This window comes from Octopus bimaculoides, chromosome 16, assembly GCF_001194135.2.
Source record: "Octopus bimaculoides isolate UCB-OBI-ISO-001 chromosome 16, ASM119413v2, whole genome shotgun sequence".
NCBI lineage: Eukaryota > Metazoa > Mollusca > Cephalopoda > Octopoda > Octopodidae > Octopus > Octopus bimaculoides.
The window spans coordinates 12,349,095-12,359,169 of record NC_068996.1 but is presented as its reverse complement, the minus strand read 5'-3'; the positions used below and the strand labels follow the sequence as shown (position 1 = coordinate 12,359,169).

General features: G+C 37.7%; 1 long non-coding RNA gene across 1 annotated transcript in view; it reads right to left on the bottom strand.

Annotated features, from left to right (window-relative positions):
* LOC128249605 (uncharacterized) overlaps positions 1 to 2,271 on the bottom strand; it is a 14,453-nt gene extending 12,182 nt beyond the window's left edge. Inside the window, exon 1 of the long non-coding RNA XR_008265713.1 lies at positions 2,082 to 2,271. This is a non-coding gene — a long non-coding RNA (uncharacterized LOC128249605). The remainder of the gene's footprint in view (positions 1 to 2,081) is intronic.
* Positions 2,272 to 10,075: the final 7,804 nt, after the last annotated feature.

Sequence of the window (10,075 nt, the reverse complement as noted above, 5' to 3'; positions counted from 1 at the left end):
CATACAGTCTGCCTTTTACTCTGAGTGAGAGTCCCTTTGTCGCCAGCAGGGGTAAGAGCTCTCTAAACTTTGCCCAGGCTATTCTTATTCTAGCAGCTACACTTTCAGCGCACCCACCCCCACTACTAACTTGGTCGCCCAGATAGTGGAAGCTATCGACTACCTCTAGTTTTTCACCCTGGAATGAGATAGAAGTTGTTTCCTGTTTGTTTACAGATGAGATAGAAGTTGTTTCATCTGTAAACAAACAGGAAACAACTTCTATCTCATTCCAGGATATATATATATATATATGTGTGTGTGTGTGTGCATATGTACATATATGTATGTATAAGCAAAAATGGTAGTTCTAACACCTCTCTAAGAGATCAATGCAGTAGTTGCACTAAGAAATAATGTTCAGAGCCGAGCCACTTCAACATGGCCGTCTGTTTGAATGGACTTCACTGTGATTTGTTAACCCCGAGCAACATCTCCTCTAGCGAGTTAACAATACACAGTCCATTCAAACGGAGAGCCATGTTGAAGTAGCTACGAACATTACTTGCAAGTACAACTGCATTGATCTCTCAGATATTTTAGAACTGGCATTTTTGCTTGTTACAAAATCTGAGACTTTCTGGATTGAAATTATATATACATTACGAGCAGAAGGGAGTTACTGCCATCTCTAGCAGACAAGGTGCCCAGTACTGAAGAGAGGCAGAAACAGCCCCAAAACAAGCTGGTCTACTGGTCCTCTTGCTAAAATGTAATAGTGGTTCATTCCCCTGCTTACAGTGTGTATTATTAACCAGCTAGAAGAGATGTCCTCTTTGGGTTAAAAAATCGTAGTATAGTCTGTTCGAACAGCCAGCCATGTTGAAGGGCTATGAACATTACTTGTTTGTATGTATATCATCATCATCATCATCATCGTTTAACGTCCGCCTTCCATGCTAGCATGGGTTGGACGATTTGACTGAGGACTGGTGAAACCGAATGGCAACACCAGGCTCCAATCTGATTTGGCAGAGTTTCTACAGCTGGATGCCCTTTCTAACGCCAACCACTCAGAGAGTGTAGTGGGTGCTTTTACGTGTCACCCGCACGAATGTCATGTATATATTTATAGAAATATATATGTCTATACATGTATGTATACATGTCTATCTATCTTTCTATCAATCTGCCTGTCTCTCTCTCTCTCTCTCTCTCTCTCTCTTTCTCCCTATATATATATACATAATTAAAATTTAGGGTTCAGCAGGCATTGCTTCACCACACACTGAAAATTAGAAATAGCAGCCAAAACTACTATTTCTACCAAAATACGACTCCACAATGGCAATACTCGCAAACTACAAAGGCAACACACACACACACACACACACACACACACACACACACACACACACACACACACACACACATATATATATATATACACACATATATGTATGTACATATATTATGTACATTATTATGTACATATGTATGTACATATATATGTGTACATATGTATGTGTACATATGTATTATGTACATATGTATGTATATTATGTACATTATTATGTACATATGTATGTGTACATTTATATATTTATATAAGAGGATGTGAAAGTGAGAGAGAGGGAGAGAGAGAGAAAGTGAAAGATGTGGGGAGGAGGAACAGAGAAATAGAAGAGAGGGAGGGTAGGATAAAGTTGACAGCATGTTTGTGTGCGTGTGTGTGTGTGCATGCGTGCGCATGTGTGTATGTATTTATATATGTATATGTCTGTGTATGTGGGATGTTTATCATTTAAGTTTATAGCTATCCTCCACCACCACTCATCAACTAAAAGCCTACAAGTTGGTGCTCCAGCTTGGCCACAATTCAAAGTCTGAAACAAGTAGAAGGTAAAGGATAGAAATAAGTCCTGGGGTTTGATTTATTTGACGAAAACACTTCAAGGCATTAGCCGCAGCCAGCATGGCTGCAGTCCAATGACTGAAGCATGTTTTAAAAGAATATTCTATGGGCCACAGATATTTCCAGCACTTTCTATATTTATCTAAGTTTTATTTCTGCCTGGAACCAAAGTAGGAAAACAACGTACCTGAGACGCCCATCAATGCTGAAATTCCTGCTGCTCACCATTGTTCTTTTATCTCCAGACAAGTGAGTTTTCTTCTTTATTAATTAAGGTTTGCTGATTCTGTGAGGCTTTCATCTTACTTGTTCACAGTCATTTGCTGCTCCTCATCCTCTCTCCAATTGATGTTCCTCAACATCTCCCCTGTTCCTGTTCCTCATCCTCTCTCCTGTTTCTATTCCTCATCCTCTCCCCAATTGATGTTCCTCATCCTCTCCCCTGTTCCTGTTCCTCATCCTCTCACCAAATGATGTTCCTCAGCCTCTCTCCAATTGATGTACCTCATCCTCTCTCTAAGAGACTATAGTTTTATTAGAAATAAAATTTATAATGTATGTTATTCAGCATAGCTTTATTGTTACAAAGAAGTCATACAAGGTTCATTTATTAACTTCTGTCTCCTGACAAAGCCTCAAATAGGACTTTAGCCCTTTAGCCCTTTAGCATTCAGGTTACTCTATGTAATGTGATGCTTATTCATTCACATTGTTTTGAATTAATTATGCATTATCTCATAGTTTTGAAATTTCAATGGCGTGATTGTTCATTTTTACAATGACATTGTAGGACAGGTGTGAGACACCAGGTTTGGCCAGATTGGACATAAAATAGGTGGGAAATTTAGGCCAAATCTAGTCAGGTTAAAAGCTAAAAGGATATATATATATATATATATATATATATATATATAACCAATAATAAAACTCTGAGTGAGATATAAACAGTAGCAGCATGACATTGTGAAGTATATTTGCCACCTAAATGTGGCTGACCCTTATGGGACGATGCTACTGTAGTTTATAGCCCCAGGAAGATATCTATTCCAGCTGGCTAATGACACTGTCTGTACCCTGTCAGTATTTGCAAAGGGAAATCATTGTTCCCGTCTCTAGCCTGACGTGGTACACACGGACCCAGGTTTCTGGGTAGTAACCCATCATCAGTGCGTGACAATCACCAACCCGGGATTGATTCTTTACTATGATCACATGATTGAACATAGATGGGACAACACAGGATGTTACAAAAACATAAAGATCATGAGTTCGTTTCCAATAAGTGGTTAAAAATTTTGAATGATATATTTATAATGAATGCCAATTTCAATGAAAAATTTTTACATTTTGGCCTGGAAATCAAATTTTATTCAACTAAAATCCTTAACGACAATGCTCCAGCACGATGATGATGATGATGATGATGATATGGCAATGAGAAAATGGAGGAGAATATGCAGTACCCATCGACTTGCACCGCATATTCTCCTCCATTTTCTTATTGTTATATAAATTTAGGGTTAAAAAAAAACCCTTTTACCCGCACCCACTTATCGCACTTGGTATAACACTAGTGTAACAATAATTGGGCACCCTCCCAGCAGTATATTCGATAGATACTATCCCTTAGTGGGTTAAATCCTCAATCCCTAACTCTCTTGGAGTATATATATATATATATATATATATATATACATATATATATGTGCATGATTTAGATTTTTGGAGTCCACAGAAACAAAAGACACAAACATATGCACCTATTAACAGTTTCAGATACCCAGCCTTATTTCGTACTAAATATAGAACAAGAATCCTACAAACATTGAATACCTTCTTGGAAGAGAAGAAATGAAGGAATGATTATAGTTTGAAAATGTCTAAGTATAGGTGAAAGCTAGCTGTATGGTAAGAAGTTTGTTTCCCTATCACAATATTTGGGGTTCAATCTTACTGTGTGGAATCTTTGACGAGTGTCATTAATTAATGTAAGTTGTCATCTGGTGCAGTAGAGCTTTCATTAATTAACTTAAGACCCTTTCTGTATAGTTTATATTTTTTTTATTTGTGTCAAGCATTGGACTGCAGCCATGCTTTGGCATGTTCCGGGTTCATTCCCACTGCGTGGCACCTTGGGCAAGTGTCTTCTACTATAGCCTTGGGCTGACCAAAGCCTTGTGAGTGGATTTGATAGACGGAACTGAAAGAAGTCTGTCGTATTATATATATATATATATATATATATATATATACATACATGTATATATATGAGTGTATATGTTTGTGTGTGTGACCCCCACCATCACTTGACAACCAGTGTTGGTGTGTTTACATCTCTGTAACTTAGCAGTTCGGCAAAAAAAAAACTGACAGAATAAGTACTAGGCTTACAAAGAATAAGTCCTGGGATCAATTTGTTTGACTAAAGGCGGTGCTCCATCATGGCCACAGTCAAATGACTGAAACAAGTGAAAGAATAAAAGAATATACATACATATTCATGCAAACATAAATACATAAATACATACATAAATACACGCAAGCACACGCACACACATGCGCATATGCATATATACACACACACAAAAGATAGATCATAAATAATAGGCTTCATACATTTATTTACTTGCAACTCTTCTGATATGCGTTTTGGGTGCATTCATGGTTCTGTTTACTCAATTGGTCAATTGATCGATTGAAAAACTGAACCACCATTAAAAATGCTATCTCTTCTTTGGAGTCAGTACATCAAGTGCCAAAAATATATATCAAGAGGAAAAAATGCACTGAAGGACCATAAAAAAACACAGGGAGAAAAATAAAGAAGCGCTTAAGAAGTAAACATCCTCATCCCTCATCAGTTATCGGCCCAAGATCATCACAGTTTCGCCCCATTATGAATAAGATTGTCCATTTTGGTGGCGTCAAGAGCAAAACGCAGTCAAGATAAGCGTGTGGATATAAAGGATGGTGACGAAAAGAAATGCTAAACGATGACAGAATAAGGACAAAACATAATGGAAAGCAACACAATTCTTGTATATATATAATATATATATATATATATAGCAATAAGAAAATGGAGGGGTACTCATCAACTTACAGACACTGTATTCTGTTGATTAATCTGTTTATTTTATAATCAAAATGACAATAAAGACAATATACAGACACTTATGACATACCATGTCATATCAACAATTAAGATTTCAAATTTACAGGACATCTAGCTATTTGAGAAGGGACAAAATCTCTCTCTCTCTCTCTCTCTCTCTCTCTCTCTCTCTCTATATATATATATATATATATATATATATATATATATATATATATATATATATATATATATCCACATTTAAAGGCCCTTCAGCTATGCGACAGCATCAAGACAAGACATGTGCAGAAGTAACACTAATGGAAAAGAATGTCCGATAGGACTTCAAAAGGAAAGTAGAGATAGAAAGGAAAATGAAAATATAGATAGGGGGATCAAATGAAAGGTGGAAAAATTAGATGAACCTGGTGCTGAAAGCATATGAGTGAACAGGTCAGTGGTCAAGCAGGAAAAAGATCGGTGAAGGGAGAAAGAGGATGGTTACGTGGTGCCAATAAGTGAGGGAGAGACAGGAAGCAAAAAAAAACGGTAGTGAAGAGAAGATAGAAAAGCAGAGAGTGGGGGAAAGGAAAGCGAGGAAGGGAAGGAAAAGATGAAAGAGGGTTGGAGAAAGTTAGGGAGAGACAAATATGAAGAAAGAAAGAAAGAAAGAAAGAAAGAAAGAAAGACGGAAAGGGGAGAGAGACAGAAAGGGAGAGAGAGAGAGAGAGAGAGGAGAGGAGAAGGGTAAGGTTGTAAATAGTTGACCGAACTGGAAGGTGGAAGAAATAGAAGCAAAGTAAAGTGGGAAGGGGCACGGGGCTGACAGAAAGAAAGAAATGCAGATGAAGACAGAAGGAATTGTAGGAATAAAGGAGACGGACACAGAATACACCAGCGTAGCTTGAGTGTGTGCCGCTTGAGGCAGCCCTTCCGTTTTCCACTCTGGACCCCACAAAAAAACACATATTGCATACAGCAGACCCAAACGTGCCACCCGTTTAAAAGTGTCGCCGGTGGGGGGGGGGCGCCCCTTCCCCCTACCTAGTTACGCTAGTCACAGAAAAATAAAGAAATGGTGGGGGTGAGAGAACAGTAAAGTGAAATGGGTAGACACAAGATAAAAGAGAGGTAAGGTGATAAGAAAGTAAAGTTAGACAAAGGAGAGAGCGAGGGAGAGAAAGAGAGAGAGATGTCGTACCAAATATTACCCTTTGTATGGGGGTGCCACTGAGTGGAGAAAGAGAGGAGATGGCGCGTGGCGTTGCGTTAAATAAAAAGGGTAACAAATTGCACTAAAGAACGGCAAAGGAACACACGGTGAAACCACACGTAAGATGTGTACGTGTTCCTCTCTCATCAGTAATCGGCAAAAATCATCACAATTTTGCGTTATAAGGGATAAGATTGTCCATTTTGGTGGTGTCAGCAGTAAGAGAGCTACTGAGATAAGTGAGCAGACATGACATGACGAAAACGGACGAATGATAAACGACGATAATTTATTATGGCAAAATGGAAAAACCACACACACACACACATACACGCACACGACTGTTTTCTTTCTGTCTCCGTCTGCAAGAACCACTCACATGGCATTAGCCAACCCAGGGTTATTAGTAGAAGGCAACATTTGCCCAAGGTTCAACGCTATGTAACTGAATCTGGAACCATGAGGTCGGAGAAGCAAACGTTAGCACACACTCAAGCCTCGCTTTAAATTTGGTCAATTTTAGTAACGGAAGGGAAATAACTCAAAAGATATAAATTGGGAGTTACTTTCCTTTATTTATAAATCTTTTTGAATATGTTTTACACTTCCCGAAGTCCACAGAAACAATATACCAAAATGGATTCATAATTCCACTCTCGATTCGTATTAAGTACAAAAGAAGAACCCCAAAGACATTACATACTGTCTGAATGAGAAGAAGAAATGAACGAATGGTTACAGTTTGATAATATATAAGCATATTTTAAGCATAGTTGCAGGTTTTTATACAAACATATATACATAGAGATACATATGTGTGTGTGTGTGTGTGTGTGTGTGTGTGTATATTATATTATATAATATATATATATACATATGTATCTATCTCTCTCTTTCTCACTGTATACACCCACACCCGCGCGCGCGCGCGCACACACACACACACACACGCACACATTCTTTGCATTTCTGTCTACCAAATCTGCTCAAAGCTTTAATCGGCCCGAAGTTGTAGTAGAAGACACTTGTGCAAGGTGCCACACCATGGGATTGAACCCTGAACCATATGGTTGAGAAGGTGGGAAGCAAGCTTCTTTACCACAACCACACACACACACATTTTATAAGAAATACACATAATTATATATATATATATATATATATATATATATATATATATATATATATATATAAACAGATATGGTGCAAGTGTATCTCCTTGTAGCACCGCAGCTAGTATTTGAAGGACTTCAGAGTGCCAAAAATTGACTGAAAGAGGGAAAGGTTTCTGGCCCTGATGAAATTCCCCCTGAAGTTATCAAGATGTGCAATTTCGATGAAATAATACTAGATTTTGCGAATAAGAAAGTCCAGATCACTAATTTGAGATTAACTTGATACCAATCTCAAAAACAGGAAACCTCAGCAATGGAACTAACTACAGAAGAATTGCACTGTCCAATAATATCTCACTCAAAGTCATCAACCGAATGATCCTCAACAGGATTCAACAGTTGCTTGACAGTCATCAGAGATCAAATCAAAATGGATTTAGACCAGAGAGAGACCGCCGCAACACATCAGATCTTAGCCCTGAGGCTTATCATAGGAGTTAAATCAAGACTGCTACCTACCATTATAACCTTCATGGACTTCAGCAATGGGTTTAACAGCAGCCATTGTTACAAAATATTGAAGATCCTTCAAGCCTATGGCATTCCAGAAGAACTAGTTCTTGCTATTGCGAAGACCTATGAGATGACCAGAACTCGTATGTTGTCATCTGTTGGAGAAATGGAATTCTTTCAGAATAGCTGTCCCATATATGTTGGAATTCTGAAAACTTTGTCAGGATTATCCCTTTTTTTTCATACACTGCAAAACAATGAAGGGAAGCCTTTTTAAAACAAACGTTTTACAAATCCATGTCTTTTCAATGTTTGTCTCTTCCCTCACACAAACACACTCAGAAGACAGAGAAACTGAGTAAAAGATCACATATTGTCAATGTATTTATATCTTGAAAGTCTTAGAAGGAAGTCTTTTTTCATTGATATCAATAAACGACACTTGTATGATATGATACTTAACTGACCATCAGTTGATGTAATCTGCTGTCTACACTTGTAGAATAATAAAATTATTTTATGAGTTTATTAACTTTGTTCTGAAAAGTGATTTTAATAAGGTATATACTTTGCCTCTTTGGAAGTAGCATCTTGCACCTCCAAGTGTGTGGTCACCCAGGTTGTAAGATCCCAGCATAGAAATGCCCTTTTTAAAATTGTTATTAGTTATGTGGCTTATCCCCAGATTATCTCTCTGATTGAGCTAATCCAATTTCAATGGTGTTTCAGCTTTGATCCTACGTCTGGGATATGATCCAAGGGAAATTTGACTGCTATTTCTGTTCGTCTTTCTGTGCATATATATCCCTGCAAATACACATAAAATATGCATTGTGTTTACTTATACATAGCTAAAACCACACAACAATGCTAAATACACACACTTATGATAGAAGTGAGCAAACAATGTTGGTATATTGTTTAGTATGGTAACTGAGTGCAGTCTTGACCTCAATAAACTTTTGTGATTAATGCAAGCCAGCCAGCAATGGAAGGTGGGACGTTAAACAGTTATGATGACGGTAATGATATATCATCATTTTATATATATATATATATATCTTCACACAGGCATACATGATTGCATACGTAGATGTGGTGTGTGTATGGATGTTATTGTTACATGTACCCACTCACACATGAAGCAGCTCAGGAACAAAATTTGCTTAGTGGGGTGCAAACCGAGGTCCAATTTTTTAAATGAAAAATGTGGATTTTTTCAATGATAACCAAATGGAACCAAATCACTAACGTAGGGAAGGTGATCAACCAGTTCAAAGCCAGTCACACACAGCAACCATTGAAACCAATGACTTGCATGCTGAAGCATTCTCCTAATGAAACAAGACTCATTCATCAGTTTTTCTGGGTGTTTGGTCTTGATAGCCTTTCATAACTGCCTTAGCAAGTTGGCATTGAACTTTCCATTGAGGGTGAGATCATTTTGAAGATAGTCAATAAACACAATATGCTTTTGCATTAACGTATAGTATATGTAATAAAGTGAAGTATATTTTGCATGTCCTTCCCGTCGTGATTTGCTGTTTTGAGTTAAGGCTCCTTCTCATCGTGCTGTACTGCGCCAAGTCAGTGCTCCGTCTTGTGCCATGCCAAGTTAAAACTTATCTTTCTCGTATTGTTTTATTCTGGAGGACATTTATTTGACTAAAACCTTCGATGTGGTGCTCCAAAATAGCTGCAGTCCAGTGAATGAAACAAATAATAGCATTTTTTTCTAGGAAATATTCAAATGTTACTTATCGATCTTGAAAGGATAAAAGGCAAAGTCGACCTCGGCAGAATTTTAACATAAAGATGGACGAAATACCAAATTCTTATCATAAAGTCTGCACTAGTCACATCTTTACACGTACCAACTACGCTTTATATAGTCCACATAAGACTGGAAAAGTCTAGAAACATTGACGGGATGGCTTGGTTGAACCTCGGCATAAACAACACGTCATTATGCCCATAACAGATAGAATTGTAATTATTTTTTGAGGGCAGCGATCTGGCAGAATATTTAGTATGCCGGACAAAATACTCAGCAGCGTCTTTTCCGGCTTTACGTTCTGAGTTTAAATTACGCCAAGGTCAACTTTGACTTTCGTCCTTTCGGGTTCAATAAAATAAGTACTAGTTGAGCACTGGGGTCGCAATAATCGACTTATCCTCTCCCTCTGAAATTGCTAGCCTTATGCCAAAATTTGAAACGTATTGTAATCACTTGTCTTTGTGTGTTT